Source organism: Triturus cristatus, chromosome 5_1 (assembly GCF_964204655.1).
Source record: "Triturus cristatus chromosome 5_1, aTriCri1.1, whole genome shotgun sequence".
NCBI lineage: Eukaryota > Metazoa > Chordata > Amphibia > Caudata > Salamandridae > Triturus > Triturus cristatus.
In genome coordinates this window covers 785390659-785408181 of record NC_140587.1, presented here as the reverse complement: position 1 = coordinate 785408181, position 17523 = coordinate 785390659, and the positions used below count along the sequence as shown (strand labels likewise).

The 17523-nt window shown below is 45.1% G+C and overlaps 1 protein-coding gene across 1 annotated transcript in view; it reads left to right on the top strand.

Moving 5' to 3' along the window:
- Positions 1-17523, top strand: part of COLEC12 (collectin subfamily member 12) — a 517500-nt gene that overhangs the window by 58197 nt on the left and 441780 nt on the right. The window lies entirely within an intron of this gene.

Genomic DNA, 17523 nt, shown 5'->3' with positions numbered 1-17523 from the left:
GGAGAGGCAAGGCAACCATGTGCTTAGGGAATCAAATATTGCACCCAGGTTTGGGAAATCGTTTACCATCTCTACTTGCTTCCCCTTGATGCACATGGGACCAGTATCCCTTGTTCTCTGACTGCAAACCTTAGTTATTAAATATTGAGCTCTAGGTTCAACGTATCCATGAACTGCACAAAGTTATCAATTAAACCATTGGGGGTGCAGGAGAGCAGAATGGCATCATCAGCATACAGTAGGGCCGGGACTGGGGTGACTGAATCATCGGCAGGTCCTTGCCCGAGAATATTAAGGAAGAGTTCAGTCCATTGATATACCACAAAAACAGTACCAGCATCAGGACACACCCTTGGCGTATGCCACTCGCCAAAGAAAAAGATTTTGAGCATTCACCCTTGACTTATGCCTGAGTGAGGCAGAAACCTCACAATGCAATCCCCTTTGAAAGTCAACCGGATCCTTGGTGAGACGGATCTGGATGAGAATGTTCCATAGTTTGACTTGGTTAATCCTATTGAAGGTACTACTGAGGTCGAAAAGAAGAGGTACAAGGCCCCCCACCCCCTTTTGCGACAGTATATTTACTAATGATCGGTTGTAAATTGTGGCACTGTTCCTGGGTACCAAGACCTTCTCTAAATTCATATTGCACACAGGGGATCGCCTTGGTTTCTTCTGCCCAGGCCTCTATTCTACTGAGAATAAAGCAAGCAGCAATGTAACTGTTGAGTGTATCAGTGAGATTGGCCTGTAACAGCAGGGATATTGGGAGCTGAGTGCCAGGATTTGGGCAGCTTGGTGTCCACAGCACAGTTTAACACATGTGTGATAATGGGTGCCCAGAAATTGATGCCCTCCTCCTAAAGCTCCATAGGGACCCCATCTGGGCTGGGGCCTTACACAGTAGAATAGATTTAATTGCATCCAGCACCTCATGCAGCTCGAACCTAATGTTTAGGTTTAGATCTGTTTTATTTGGCTTTTCAAGAAAGAAAATATCAACAAAACAAAGCATCCCTCAACTACATCCACTGGCCGGTGGGGTAAGGGAGGGCCGGACTGGCCGAAGCGGGCACCGGAAATTTTCCCGGTGGACCGGTTTTGGGCTCCCCTGGGACTGTTTTCTCGTTACAGGGCCGTTTTTGCAGCATAGCGGTAATATCGACCCCTCTAACAAAATGGGCCGAAACCAGCCGTGGCAAACAGCTCGGCCGCACACCCAACCCCCCGGGGGCCGGCCGAGCACTTTGCCAGGGTTGGTTTTGGGTCCCAGTCCGGCCCTGGGGTAAGGACAAGAGGCAAACAGGGGAAAGCAGGGAGAGGGGCAAGGGGAGAGGCCAGAGGGAGGGAAATACATAGTAAAAAACAACATATTAAAAAAACATTGGAGAGTAAAGAGGTGGTGCGGTTGACAGTTCTCATCTAGAAATGCGACATTGCAGTCTTGTCAGTGACATTGGAGTACAAATTAGGTATTAGCTCGAAGCTCCCACTAGGAGCTTACCCCCTATTGGTGAGGTGGAGCACATTTAGGTAACTCGGACATGACAACTTTCTTCGACAGGACAGTGTCCATTTCCCATCTAGCTAATTTAGTTTGTTTTTCTGCGCAAAGTGCAAGAGTGATGGCCTTGCCCCTCAACGACCTCAGGGGATAGTTGAGCGCATTAGGGAGTCCCAACAAAATGTAGCTCGGGAAGCGTGGTATGTCAGTGTCTTTCATCTCGTTAATATCCACCCATACCTCTGACCAAAAGTTCTGCAGTTTAGGGCATTGCCAAAGGATGTGTGTTAGTGTCCCAGGGTGACCACACTGTTGCCAACAGCTATTTTCCCCTCCCGGTTTGCACTTGGCCAATCTCTCAGATGTATAATACTAATAATGTGTGATTTTAATGAGGCTTTTTTTACTATCAGCACTGCATGCGGAAGTGCACGTCCGATGCAAGATGTCTGCCCATTCCTTTGGAGTGGAGGAGCATCCGCACTCTATGCCGAGAATGGGACCCTCCATGGTGGAGTGTTAAGGAATGCATATATATCTGATAGGAGCTTCTTATAAGCCACCGCTCGAAAGGTGTGACTGGGCATGTGGTTTGTTAAGAGGTTTCATGACCCAGTGACTGGTGGCTAGATATTGCCATTGTGCCCTAGTGGGTATGCCATTGTCCGATTGGATTTGGGCAAAGTCCAGAAGGCCATCCAGGTCAAAGAGGTCTCCCACCTGTTTACAGCCTTCAACTTGCCACTGCGAGAATGACGTGCCCTGGAGGACAGTTGCCTTGTTAACTCTACCTTGTCCCAAGAGCTCACTGTTGTCCGGAGCACCGGTAAGATGTATACCGTCACTGGTCTATGTGGTTTAGGAAGCCAGGGTATCTTCCAAATGTGAATCACAGCTATCACTTGGTCTATCAAGCACCAGTGTTTCTCAGACTCGGATCTTGACCATTCAACTATATATTTAAGCTGTGCCGCCTTTTAATAGTGTGTCAAAAGGGGAATTCCCAATCCACCCTTCCTCGGGGTTGTGTAAGCCTGGTTTGTAGCCATCTGGGCCGTTTGCTGCTGCAACTTCCCTAGGTATGTGTGTGTGTGGAGGGTGCTGGAGCGGCATTATACCAGTTGTGTAGCATCAGCTACTGGGGCTTACAGTGTGGCATCAGAATCTCATGGTGCAGGACGGCTACAGGGCCTGGCACAACACAGAGCTGAGATTTCCTGGGGGCCTTGCCCAGGTGATGGAAGGTGCTCCTGCCAGGGATCCCTTTCTGAAGAGACAACACCCATTGCCTGACACTGGTGGGCATTGAGTAGCACTGGTTTGCATCATAGTGACTTCTTACACCTGGCCTCATGATGCAGTCTGAGCATGTGCTCCAGACAGGCTGAAAGAAGTATAGAGTGATCCAGCAGAACCGTCCTGAATAAAGTCCGTACAATACAAATATTTCCTAAATGGCCTCTTGCTTAAACTTTAATCTGATCAGACTGGGTTTATAGACAGCCATGGCAGTGATTTTTATGGGTTGTAGTCTGGAATGTCACAGAAGGACTATTAAGTGGCCCAACATTGTGAGCAAAATATCTAAAACCAAAATATCAAGGAAGTGAATGCAAAGAGGAAATTAAATACTTACTATTCTTAAGTCAACATCTATGCACCTGGAAGATATATATATAGGTACATAGGTACATAGATGTGAAGATAAGAATAGAAAATGTACACATACATACATACCTGTCCTTGGTCCTCGGTCCTCGGTATTCTGGTTACGATATTCTGGCCACACAATATTCTTTCCGTGATATTCCGGACCAGCACCATCTTTCTGTAACCCCTGGCATCAGCTCTCAACGGGACCCTGCCTTCTCTCCGGTGACCAAAGCTTGCTTTCCAACACTGCAGTCGAAATGACACTGGCCTGGCGGAAGCAGTGCTTTTTAAAAAAAAGGGCATGTCATAAATGAAATCAGTGAAAACACAAGTACACAAAGCAGACAATATTGCATAAAAACAAATATAGTCCAGGGGTTAAAAAACATAGGAACTTGTGCAGAAATGTATGCTGTCCTATAGAGATCTGGATCCTGTTTTGCAAAGGGATCAGCTCCGAAACAGCAATAATGGCCTTGGACCAGTGTTACCCAAGATCAACTCTGGTTGAACTTTGGTTAGGTTGATTGGCATAACAGTTTATTTATGGTCTAGTTTCCTGGCATGACCACAGTCATGTTAGCAGAGAGGAAGTCGAGGTTTGAATGGAATGATGGGTCAGGGAAGTCTAATATGGAAAGAGCTGCAGAGCTGATCATTGCAATCCACTGAGGCAGAAGCTCCCTGGGTCCCCTGAACCCTGGGTGAACACCAAAGCTTCTAGCTAAACCTTTCTATTTTTGTTACAGAACCCCCCCACTAGGTGTCTGTGTGGGTTTAGGAAGGTTACACTTGGATAAATATTTGTATTACAGTCTATAACAGGGCATTCAAACACAGACTCAGGAGAGCTTGATTCATACCAGATTTTCTGTATATCCGCCCAGAGAAAATGTTCATACCATTAGTCCAAATAGAACTCATTTGGTTAGTGAGCCATTATCTTGAAAATCTCTGCACGCATCTGACCTCCCAGACCTACTTTTCAGAATATTCATAAGGGATAGGTTTACATCCATTCAATGCGAACCGGAATTAGAGCTACGCAGTCAGCGGTTATTCAAAAACGTGGCATTGATCCCACCTTTGTGAGTGAACATTGGGCCTTCCTGTACATATTTAAAGCTGAAACCTGGATATCTGCTCTCAATTAAGACAATGATCATTAATGGACTAAATGGGTAACAAGAACATTTTCAATGTTCCGAGCTGCCCTTCTGCTCACCTGTCATTCTAGGTCACTGAACTTGCCCTCATTTGGCAGTTCTCCACCATCATATTCCAGATATAGCACAGTGCACGACTTATGTGAGTAGAGTCATTGCATCCTTCAGCTCTTCTCATCATCAATAAATGACAATGCTGCAGTCAATGGGATATATAATGCGGATCGCGTTGGAGGTATATTATGCGCACTGCCAATACCCTATCCATAGGGGCAATGGAGGAAATGTATCTTTCCAAGGGGGCACTGTGCCTGAGCTGGAAGCTGAATCCCTGCTGCTCCATGCAGTTAAGTTGTTTTAAGTTTAACTTACCTCTGGCTTTTAACACTGTTCATAAAATGTCCATGTGTGGTAGTTGGTGGTAGGATCAATGCATTTTTCTCTTTTGGTGGAGCCTGAAACCTAGCTACTAAAGAAAATTAAATTTGTAGATTTATATAGCGCGGCTTATCATCCGTGAGGGTATCCAGGCGCTGTCAATGGGCACGGGAAGATTAAGTGATTTGCCTAGAATCACAGGATGTTGAGCCGACACCAGGACTCAAACCACTATCTCCAGCTCCCAAGTTAACAGCTCTGACAGTTGCGCCACATCCTCTCTTGAAGAAAGATAAGGAGAGATACAGAGGTATACTCAAACGAGGACTTCGGACACCACTTGATGTGTCCTACCTGGTAGCTATATTGCATTTCTATGCTGGATCTAAGAAAAGATCTGGAAACTTTCCTCATTTACTTGGTCGCAAGGCAAATTAACGCTGTCCAAATGCAAGGAAAATGCAGACTAAATTGTTTCTGACACTGTTCTGCACTGGATGATTTCTCTTTTGAGTGGTTTTATTCCCATTGCAGCAGTTGATGGCCATTGCCGATTTCAGGAGATGTGCATTGTCGACGGATGGCGCTCAATGCTTAACTTGTAAGAAATTTCATTTATCATCATTTAGTGCACAGGGCTCCCTCTCTATGTGGCCAGGGAGGGCTAAAGTTAATAAAGTGTGTACATGTCGGAGTGAGTGAGTGAGTGAGTGAGTGAGTGAGTGAGTGAGTGAGTGAGTGTACGAGCCAGTCAATAGGTGAGTGAGGGACTGAGTGAGGCACTGATTGAGTCAGAGACGGTTTAAGGCATGGGCAAAGTTGGGAATTGCCCAAGGCCCCCACTTTCCAAGGGGTCCCCTGTTAAAGTAATTTTCTGCGACTCTATCACACCTGTGCCGATTTCTCTATCAGAACCTCTCTCTGCTTTTCTCTACCTCTGACTTTCTCTAACCAGTGTAAATTGTAGGAATTTGAGGGTCAAAGTAAAAACGTTCATATGTTTTTGAGCAAAAGATAAAGTAGAATGCAATATTGTTTGACATAATGTAGTCTTGAATTAGGAGGATAGAGGTAATAAAATTCATATTTGATCCAACAGGGGCCCCCCAAAATATTCCTTGCCCAGGGCCCCGAAACATAGTACTCTATCATTATGCCTGGCTAGAGTACTCATAGAAATGCCTCAATGGCACGTAAATGTAAACCCTGAAAGAGTATATTTCACAAAACAGGAATTCTAGCTTACTAACAATCATCATGGTGTCTATGTGTCTGCCAAGGCAAACTCATGATAGAAATAGTTCAACATTTACAGTCAGTGTGTTCAGCTGCATCATGCACAATACAACTGGTCCTAATAAAACAATGTGTCTAAACCACAGTGTTCATTGTGAAAATATGTGAAACTATACTTGAACTACTTGTACAACTGTAGAGCTATTCGGCTGGTAGGAGCAAATGCTCCATTCAGAGGACAAGAACATGGAAATCTAAGAGGTGCTTCCATCTATAAACAATTAGGCCAATCACAAAGTTTTATTCTGCTTGGAAATGTCCTGTTCCCATTAAAGAAACATTGCACTGTGTGTATGTTGTGTGTGGGATCACAAGATGATGCAGGTGCACAAGCAACACTTGTTCAAACATTTAGCAGGTAACATAAGTTGACAGAGCAAAAGTTGAAACTACAAAATCACCTCATTACATTACAAATTTAAAAAGGCAAAACAAATCACTCAATGCACTTCCCAGCTAACAGGCCAGCACACCTAGACCAGTCTTGGTTCTCACTGGGGAGATGGATTTTGAGAGATTCAGACCAATTGTTTTATTTTTTATGCAGTTTACCTCAGCATGTTTGGGTGATGATATGCCGTGGCTAAAAGAACTAGCCATGTTGGTCCCTTAGCAGTTTTTGTTACAGTGGGACAATGCCCAAATGGTGGATGAGCAATTTACATCAGGGTAGTTCTACCACAGCAGTCTACGACCATAAAAGTGTTTGTGATAAAGGTACAAATTTTGCACATCACAAAGTAAAAAACAAATACATAGTATCAGAAATGCAATTTAAATAGGAGCACCAAACCTTCTGGGATAAACAATTGTTGCAGTAAAATTGTCGACAGCTATTATTATTATTAAAGATTTGTAGGCATTAGGTATAGTTACACATATTAAATACTCTACTGTAAGGCAGAGAGAAGTGGGGATCTTTGGCTAGAGGAAGGACTTGATCCTATGTTTACAAAATAGCAATTGGTACCACCTGCTAGGATGCCACAGCTCTAAATCTCAGCTGATTGTCTGAGAACATTGTGAAGTATTCTGTCTTCTCACAAACGGATACTGAGAACTCCGGCTAATCTTGTGGAGTTACCTAGATCCTCCTTGGTCTTCCATCTGGCTGGTGATGGTGGCCCAATGTTTTGACCAACTAACCTATATCCTGTGAACCCTGCACAAGCTCCCTAGCGCATCTAGACGTCGGCTTGTGTTGGCGTATTTAAACAACAAGGATACTCATTTGGGCAAACTTGCCTATTTGGCATTAAAGCCTCTTGTTTCAGGAAGGTAGCAGACTTCAGCGAGCTGGCAAATTGTTTGATTTCCAAATCCTTGTTTTTTGCAAATGGAAGATCGTGGAACAGTTTTTATTATTGCCACTAAAATCAGTAGATATTCTCCACTGCAATCCTTGGCTCTTCTTAGCTTCATCTAATGAGTGTACCACACTTCTTCAAATACTCATTTGGTGGAAAAGTGCATTGCATTCTGGAACCTAAGCTACGGAACACACTACCACCTTACCTTAAAACTATTACTTCTCGTGTGGGGTAAATGGACCAATAAATTAGACTGATTATAATCGAACCCGTTTATGTATATGATTGTAATATTTATATGTCATGGTTGTGGAGCGGGCGCTTCCCTGTTTCTAAGCATTGCAAAGGTAATTGGTGACGCTATGGAACAATGGTCAAATATGTCCAGCTGCTATTTGTATGTCCAAAAATCAATAAAGTTGTTTATTAAAAAAAACTATTACTTCTCATATATCCTTTGAGGAAAAGAACAAAAGACTTTGTTTTCCTCCTTCTTCAATTCTGTCTTCTGCACTTTGCACCAACAGACTTTCAAGTGTACGAAAGAGGTACAAATTCTGTATGACAACATGCTGCTTATTAGGTCGAGCCTAGACACCGTTTGCGCTGTCTCTTCGAGACATGTACATACTTTATATGCTTACAGCCTGCCCATTTCTTTTAATTTGTTAATTTGAGTTTCCATTAAAAAGGCTTCCTTGCTAGTGGTTAATCTTTCCTACTTGTCCCTCCTTTTCGTGATTTGGTTCTTCCCACGGAGCACTTCCCAATTACTTGTAGCCTTACACTTGTCCCATTTTAGCATCTGTTTAGGGACTACTTTTCCTTTTCTCTAAGAGCATTTCACACGAGTGCTTGATGTTTTCAGTGGCTCCAAGGTCTGAGTTCTGTAAACAGGGCTGTAATTCTTGTTCTTATCTCATTGAGGGTCCTGCTGCGTCAAAGTTGCATGGCAGCACAACTCCTAGCGCCTAACCTAGCATCCTGCAAGACGTCTTTGGCCCATAATGCAAACAGTGCTGCTGTTTTTCATTGAGCGCTGCGCGCCTGTTTGCTAATCTGGCCCCTATTGCTTTAAATGTGCATATCGTTGTTGGTGTGCTTAGTTTGGTTAGCATAGTTGTATTGCTCGTGGCATTTTTGATGCTGTAGAGATGTACCGATATTAAATACTTGGCTAAAATAATTTTACCTATTTGGCACTTGCATCCGTACCCTTCAGCAAAATGCTCCTGTTTCTCTGATTCTCAAATACATAAAAGGCCAGTCAACACTATATGACATTATGCATGAGGTTGATTTAAATGTTTGTGAGTTACCAAGCTATGAGCACTTTATGGAGTCATAAGTGCATTTTGCGTTGGTTGCATTTTGCACCTTGGAGTTCGCTTCCTTGTGGAAATGACGCGGTGTGTACAGTACTGCAGTGCATGTCTTATCCCGCCTTCACTAAGGGACTGATTTAGATCCTGGCGATGGGTTACTCGATCACAATGGTGACGGATATCACAACCGCTGAAATATAAATCCCATTATATCCTATCGGATTTATATTTCGGCAAAAGGGCTATCCGTCACGTTGTGACAGAATAACCCATCCGCCAAGATCGAAATCGGGCCCCAAGTCATGAGTTCAAGGTATGAAATCGATAGTGTGAGCTGTTGTACGCAAATGTAGCTCCTAAATACTAATGGGGTCGGATTAGCAATAGTACTTCACCCACATACCCGTCAGGGCTCCGCAAACCTTGTTTCCTACCCGCATTTTTTATCATACCAGTAGTGAAGAACAACCTATAGACACTGCTGGTTTAATAAAAAATGTGGCCCCTAGCTGCGAGTGAGGGTCAGTGTTAGTGTGAAGCGGTGAATTTGTAGGAGGAAGTATGAGGGAGTGTGGGAGAATGAAAATTTGTGTGAGTGAGAATGAGTGAATGAGTGAGTTAGTGAATGTAAGTGAACATGGGTATGTGTGAGTGTGTTATGCTTGGAAGTATGCTACTGGCCCTAGCATACTAAAGGTCATTCTTCGGGCAGAGATGAGGTGTGAGGGAATGTGAGAGTATGAGGAAGTGTGGAAGAGTGAAAATGAGTGTGAATGAGAATCAGTGGCAGTGATTGAGTGAATCTGAGCATAAGTGTCTGTGTTTTACTCGTGTTTTACTCGTAATGCTACTTGCCCTGGCATAATGAAGGTAATTCTTGATTTTGGAGTAATCCATGGAATAATGCGGGTACTGGCATATCGAGGCAATTCTTGACATAAGGAAAATAGAAATGCCTGTACTGGCATATTGGAGATAATGCTTGGCATCAGGTACACCCAGTTGTAAGAAAGTGGCTCTGTATATACTGTTCCCAAATAGGTACAGTGTGCACAGAGTCCACAGTCTCCAGAGGTTTGGCAGAGGCTAAAGTTACATATAACCTTACTTTCTAAAGTGGTAGCTTGGTCGAGCAGTAAGGCAGTTTCAGAGATCAGTGTAAAGCATTTGTTGTACACACTCAGTCAGCAAAAGGTCTCACACACTTAAGAACTGAACTCTAGGCCAATTGTTTGTATATAAGAATATATGGTTGTTTTATTTTAGAACCAACAATAGGTATCAAAATATACTTTCTCAGAATGAGATGCTTTAGTCAAATACTTTCAATAGGCAATAGACTTTTGAATGCAATAGATACAGTTGTTGTAATAGGCAACACAATTCAATCACAATTATAACATTGAGCTCAATGGGACTTTTAAGTAAATGCAATTTTAGTTACTTTACGAATGATTTTCTTACTATTCAACCCTGGTGCATTTCCTGTAAACAGTTGAAAGAAATCGTTTTTGTTACACAGGCAATTTTTAAGGAATATTTGTAAGTTTGAAAAATCGACAGAAGAATTTCTGGCAAGAACCAGGCAATGTTATCCTATGGAGGAAAATCAAGTTATGGGTAAGTACGGTTGCAATTACTTTTTAGGGTCAGTGCTGGGCACCAAGATCCAGCACTGGGATCTCTCCTGATAGCAGGTGAGTAATTTCGTTTTCATTGATCGGCTGATTTTTAGTGAATATTTTAAAGTTTCAAAACTCGACACTTAGAAGAATTTCCAGGTGAAACCAGTCAATGTTACCCTATGGAAAAAAAGTGAGTTATCGGCTTTTGGGTAAGTACTCGACTGGCAGAGTTAAGGTTCTGGGCATAGACTCCGGGGTCTCCCAGGGTCAGGTAGGTACAGTTGTTACACCCTCAGCGGCACAGGGGCAGCCGGGTGCAGAGAGAGTTAGGCCCAATGTTATCCTATGGCGGGCAGGGGGCCTTTGGTTGGTGGCTGCTGGCAAGCAGGCCACACGGCTGTGGAAGCTGGGCTCCAGGTCACTTATTCAGGGCAAGTGGGGAAGTAGATTAGGATAGATGTTGCACTCCCAGGGGCACTCGGGCGGCTGGGTGCAGGGTGCCTTTGAGCCGTCGGGCGCTCAATGGATTTCAATGGAGAAGCTCAGTGATGAACAAAGGCTGAAAGCTCGGGGAGGAAGATTCTTCAGGTGCGACCACCACTTCGAGAGGTAAGTTGGGAAGCTGTAGGTTAAGTAGGCACCCAGGATCTAGGCACAGGGGACCGCAGGGAGCCGGGTGCAGGGGTGTCTTTTCGTGTCTGGGAATCTTACCCTCAGCTGGTCGCGGTTGGGGGGGTCTCTGGTGTTGAGGCTGCAGGTGTCGTCGGGAGCGTCGAGGAGGGTCCTTGGGTGCTGGATTTGGGGTCACAGTCGCCGAGGGGACGTCCTCGTGGTCTTTGTCCACTCCGGCACAGACCAGGCTTGGCGTGTAGCATAAAGGGGCTAAGACTGGTGCCAGGGGTCTGTTACTTGCTTTGAGCAGAACCACTGCTCGTGGGAGTCCCAGTCTTTTAGAGTCACAAGGCAGTCAGGTCCTCCGGGGTTTTTGAGGTTGCTGACCACTGGAGACGCCGGGGTTTAGCAGGAGCAGGTTCGAGGGTCGACAGGCCTGTAGGGCTGGGGCCAAGTCAGTTGGTGTCATCCTCTTGTTAGCAGCTGCACGGCAGGTCTTCTTTCTTCTTATTCTTCTTGCTTGTTTCGGAATCGGGGATCTGAGGAAGGAAGGTTCAGGGTGCCCCTAAATACTAAATTTAGGGGTGTTACAGGTAGGTAAAGGGCAGGGACCAATGGGTCCCTTCCCTGGGATGAGTACATCCCCTATCCTGCCACTCTCCTGTGGGAGGGGGGCAGTAGCCTAGTCCTGATTGGGCAGGGCTCCCCATCTCCAAGATGGCATGAGCCCGGAGATGTGCTTTACCTCGCCTCCCCCACCTGAGGGGTGGGGTTGGCAGAGGCTGGCACACCCCCTTTCCTCCCTTGGGGTTTCCCACCAGTCTTCCTGCCAGAGTGGGAGTCAGAACCGGTGGGGGCCAGTTGCTGAGTACAGCAAGTGGCCTGGAGAAGCTCACAAAGGCGGCATGCGTTTGAAGCTTCCCCTGCCCATCGTGGGGAGGAGACCTAGCACCTCGCCCAGGATGTGCATTGTTGCTGGCCCAGGAGAGCGGATGGCTCTCTACCCAGGGGTCCAGCAACATGTCTACTGTGTGGCAGCCTAGGCAGCCCCTCAGACAGGACGTGGATTGTAGGTTAGGTTCAGGGGGCAACTCTAAGTTGCCCTCTGTCGTGCATCTTACATTAACTCCCACACTGGCATCAGTGTGGGTTTAATGTGCTGAGAAGTTTGATACCAAACATGTCAGTCTTCAGTGTAGCCATCATGGTGCTGTGGAGTTTGCGTTGACGACCTCCCAGCACCATATACTCTTAATGGCAGTACTGCACTTACAGTGCCCAGGAATGGACCTGGGTACTGTAGGGGCACAGGGTTCATGCACCGGTACCCACACCATTGGCATAGGGCACCCAGCTAGAGGGGTATGCCAGGGCAGTGTGTGTTGTGGGCATGGCACAGGGATGTGTGCCATGTTGACTCTTTGTTTTGTTCTGCACCAAGACACTCAGCCTGCAAAGGCAGTGTGTGTGTGTCAGGGTACAGGGCCTCTAAGGGTGGCACAGTAAGTGCTGCAGCCCTTAGAGGCCTTCTCTGGTCACAGGGCCCTGGGTACCTAGGGTACCATTTACGAGGTGCTGACATGTGGCCAGAGATGCCAATTGGGTTTTGGCTGTTAGGCAGTTTTAGGGAAGGAACACGGGCCCTGGGCACCTGATTGGCAGGAGCCCAGGGCACACCAAGTCAAAGAGCATCAGTAGTCTGGCAACAAAAACAAAAAAGGGGGGGTTTACTGCAACAGAAACCCACTTTCTAACACCAGTGCATAAGTTGAGCCGGTGGTTTCTGGTGCTCGGCACCGTCACTTAATTGTCAGCACTGGCCCTTATGACAGCTGCCACATGGTGGTGCTGTTTGTGTATTTTGAAGATAAGCAGACCAGCAGTTAATTATTATTTCAAAATGTTTTTAAAACAACTAATACCTGCTACCAGGCCATTCTTATTGCTTTGGGGGCCTTGAACAGTCTGAATTGTCAAACTTGTAGGACTGTGATGGTTAGTAGTTGTGTAGGTACTGTGTCATTGGCAGCAGGGCAGGGGCAATGCAAGCTGTGGTGGCCTCCTGACCAGGGCCCTGGCACTTATCGTTTTAACAAATTAAGCACTGGGTGTACCCATGGCAACATTTTGGGCCTAGCATACTGGAGGTAATTCGTATCCGGAGGGGCACTCGTGTCAATAATGGACACTCATGACAAAGTGCTGACACTGAAATATTAGAGGAAATTCTTGGAGTAAGGGGCACAAAAATACTGGCATTCTGGAAGTAATTCTTGGCATTTCCTTCACCCATGGCAAAATGCTGCCGCTGTGCATGAAAGGTAATTCTTGGCAAAGGAGACACCGGTGGCCAAAGCGCGGGCATATTGATCGTAATTCTTAACATTAGGTCCAACAAGCTTGGCATACGGGGTGTGCAGGGGCAACCATGACAAAATGATGTACCTGACATTGTAGAGTTAACTTTTGACATCTGTGTCAACAGTTGGATGGCATCAATGACTAGAGTCTGGCATACGTGATTCGAAATTCTTAGCATAAAGGGGCACCCAAGGCATATGGATGACATCAATGATGAAAGGCTAGTGCTGGCCCGGTGGAGGTAATGATTGAAACACGGTTGTGCCTACTGTACATTCACACAAAAGAATGGGTTTAACTGCTGCGGGGCACTCGGCATCATTGCCCTGGCAAACCGTGAAAGTGCTTGAACGTTTAAGGAGTGTCCTTTCACTGGTGTTCGGGGCAAATATAGTGCCCACCATTTTCATTAGAATTATTACTGCTGTGAAGAAAAGCAGGAACAGGGAGCGGCGGCAGGGAGGCAGTGTTGCAGATGGTCGGTGGCGGGAGCTGTTCACCACCGCTCAGTGGACGTTGCAGGTTTGCGGAGGGCGGGGGAGGAGAGGGGGCGTTGGGTGGCCATGTCACGGCCAGGACCATTCCCCTCCCGCTTTTCTCTTGCGACTTGCTGGGGCAGCCGCATGGTTCGCATCATCGTTCCACGCCCTGCCCCCCGACAACAGATCACGGCATCTGTGCTCTATATCAGGCCAGTGGTCTCCGTCAACCCGACGACGTCCGGCGTTAACCCCTTCTGTTTCAAGAATGCAAGGAATTTTCATCATTTCCTGCGGGACACGCGTGTGAGGGAACACAGTTCGTACGCAGCAGGCATTCTTCACCGAACAGGTCGAGAAAAAAACATATGACCATATTGGCTTTAAATCTATTGTCTGATTGATTGATTTGACTGTTTCTCCGTGAAATATTTTGGGTCCTGTAGGCCCCCCCACACCTGTCAACTGTTGCAGACGCTTGACGCCCAGTACAGACCAGAGGCCCAGAAGCTGTGCTCAATACCGCCACTGCGGTGTTGCGCATCATATATACATATATACATAATACAAGTATGCAAATAAAGGCCGAGCGCCCAGGGCCCCTACAAAGCTAAAATGTGAACATTGTAAAATCTGCAACCACAAACTACTTGCCACCGGCAAGGATTTAATGCTGCCTTAGCGCGTCACAATAGGGTGTCTCCAAATCACACGAAAAGCGCTATCATTACGTTGTTTTTAGGGAGGGTTGGGTGTTAATAATAATTGCAATGGTCCCGTGCCAATGGAACAGAGAGCACTGAACGATGGACACCTGCATCTGTGCAGTACACAGTGCAGGGTCAGCCGGCTTCAGGGGAGGGGTGAGGACAGGGCTTTAAGAGGGATGAAAAAACTCGGGGTTCTCAAAGGTGCGTGGTCAATGTAATTAAGGTCGTGGCTTAAAAACACATAAGCTAAAAATCTGTGTTTAGCACAGTGTGCCGCCCGACTTGTATTTTGCTGTTCCTGTCATTACAACTAGATATATGATACAAGTCACATCATACCTACAAGTCAGGACTATTGGCTTTGTCAATGGTTGCTAGTTCCATAAGATAAATAAACGGCAACTATGGCTTGTATATAATATTGAAGAAACGTCCAGTTAAATCCCTGGTGATACTAGGACAATGTTGTTGCTCCTGACTTTCAAAAAGAGAAGGGAAATCCAGAGAAAATGACTCTCTTTAAAGGATTTCCCTTCCCTTATAACGCTCACCACACGCACATGGGGGCATATCAACAAGGGCTTTATCTCTGCTTTTTTGGCTTTAAAAGCCAAAAAAGCAGAGATAAAACTAGCGCCCTATCAACAACAGGGTGCTAACACGCAAATTTGCATGTTAGCACCCTTTTACTCTACGCTTCCCCTTGCATCTCTAATGAGATGCAAAGGGGGCGTTCCAGAGTAAAATAATAGGAGAAATGTCGCTAAGCGACATTTCTCCTATTATCAAGAATGTCGCTAACCCTGTTAGAGACAAAAAAAGCAGCGCTAACCGCGGTTAACGCTGCTTTTTTACGTCTGCTAATTTTCAGACTTAGCCATGATATCCTATGGAAGGAGGATATCATGGCTAAGTTTGCCTGTCCCTATCAACAAGGTAAAGTGTGATTATCGCTGGGTTTCCAGCGATAATCTCACGTTAACCTGTTAGTGTGTAGATTTTTATCGCTATTGAGATAAGCGTTGCTAATAGCACGCTATCTCAGCTATAAAAATTCACGCTAGCCGGCGATAATTATCCTCACGCTAAGAGCGCTGAGCGATAATTATCGCCGGTTGTTGTTGATATGCCCCATGATGTGCCTGCTGTCATTGCAGTCCGGGAGAAAAAAACGGACCACCTGTGCCAGGGCACAAAACAGAACCCGATAGAGACCCGTTTCGAGGCCCCCTTAAAAAACTGCCGGTGCTCAGACTCTGTGAGACCTGGCCCACTTAAAGCCCTGGGTAGGGAGCTAAACGGGGCCCGCAAAGGAAGGGTCATGCGGCTGCTCCTAGGGGACAGGCGGGGGCTGAGTGTTGCGAGTGTTTATTAGGAAACTCATAAGGGGGCATATTATCAAGGACGGCGTTAAAATTATCGCCGGTTTAGCGGCAGAAACTGCCGCTAAAGCGGTGATAATGCGCTTGATAATATGCTCGTGAGAATTCCAATAGAAGCCCATGTTGACACCAGAACATGGGCTTCTATTGGAATTCTCAAGGACATATTATCAAGCCCACTATCGCCACTTTAGCGGCAGTTTCCTGCCACTAAACTGGCGATAATTTTTAACACCGCCCTTGATAATATGCCCCAAGGTGATTAAAAGGTTTTGCATGCCAAATTTGCGCAGTTACCATTTATAATAAAAACAACTCCGTGGTCAGCCTCAAAAAATATATTCCAAGTGAAGAAAAAGGACCAAAAATTTTGATTAATTTTCACTGTAACCTAAACATAGATTGGCAGATTTCCACAGTCTGAAAATCTGCCTAATTAGGGTTAGGCATCTGCAACAAACTCTACTATTTTCATGGTCCGGTTTTGCCCAGGGAGGTAATAGCAGGGCGAAAAATGCCAGTGGGCGAGTCTGGGGGTAGATGTGACTCCTAGTTGCCATCCCTGATTTACTGAAGTTGCCCTGCCCCATACCATCAGCTAGTGTGTCCTAAAAGCATATTCCTGACATCACTTAATACATTTATCACACAGTTGGACATCTCGCATCTCCGGACAGCTCGTTGTAAATTGTATATATCCGCTGCAGTAACTTTGCTTGTCAGAACCCTATGATGTATAGAATTTTTAAAGTCAAGATATAAGATCGTTTCTTCAAATCTGGGTGACCTCATCCAACCAATAAATTATTCCACATCCTGTCTGTGACATCCAGACTCTACTGTCTTCCTTCGCTGGGTTTTCTCTTCCTCACTCTGCCTAAAACTCTGTAAACTCCAGTAAATCGCCGAGATGCCCTCGCTGGCTAGCCATGCGCTCTAAACATTGAAAATAAATGGAGATCTTAAAACAATAAATTCGAGTCAACAACAGCGTAATAGCTAGCATTTAGTAAGTACAGGTTGCTAGCCTAACAAACAATATTATATATTACAATTCTTGTGAGCTCTTAATTTCTTTACTTCTGATAAAAATTAGACTCACTATCCGTTGTGACTCCAAGGAAATATTGAAAATATGTTTATAGGTGGTAGAAATATTTTATAATCACATAACGGCTAAATACAAACCTGGTCTCTAGAGACATCAATCCTCTAAATACTGTCTATGCTTTCCTATGATATCAGTTATCATCTGTCTTCAATTTAATTACAAATATTCAGTCTTATGGTTTATGGTACCCAAACAGTGGGTGTTGTGTGCATTACGGGAATGGGCATTGTAGGTGTTGACTTCTTTTGCTGAGGAGATTTAAACTCAGAAGAAATTTTTATTACCTTGGCCAAATCTTGTGGAATTTGGAAATTTCTCATTACATGAATTGAGCACATTACTTTTCTATTCCACGGTTGCACAATTTCTGTTAAATTTTGTCTTTGGGAGACTGGTTTGAGCAGACAATGTCCTACGGGAAATATTTTCTCTTTCAGCCAGTTTCCCGTCAGTATATCCTGTGACTTTCTTATTCGAGATATGTCCTTGTGTGAAAATTTGGCAGGAGGTAAATGCCTCGCACATTTTCTACAATAAGTGTCATTCCTCATAACCTCATGTGAAATATGCACTTGGATAAAAAAATTGACAATTTTAGACTCTTTCCT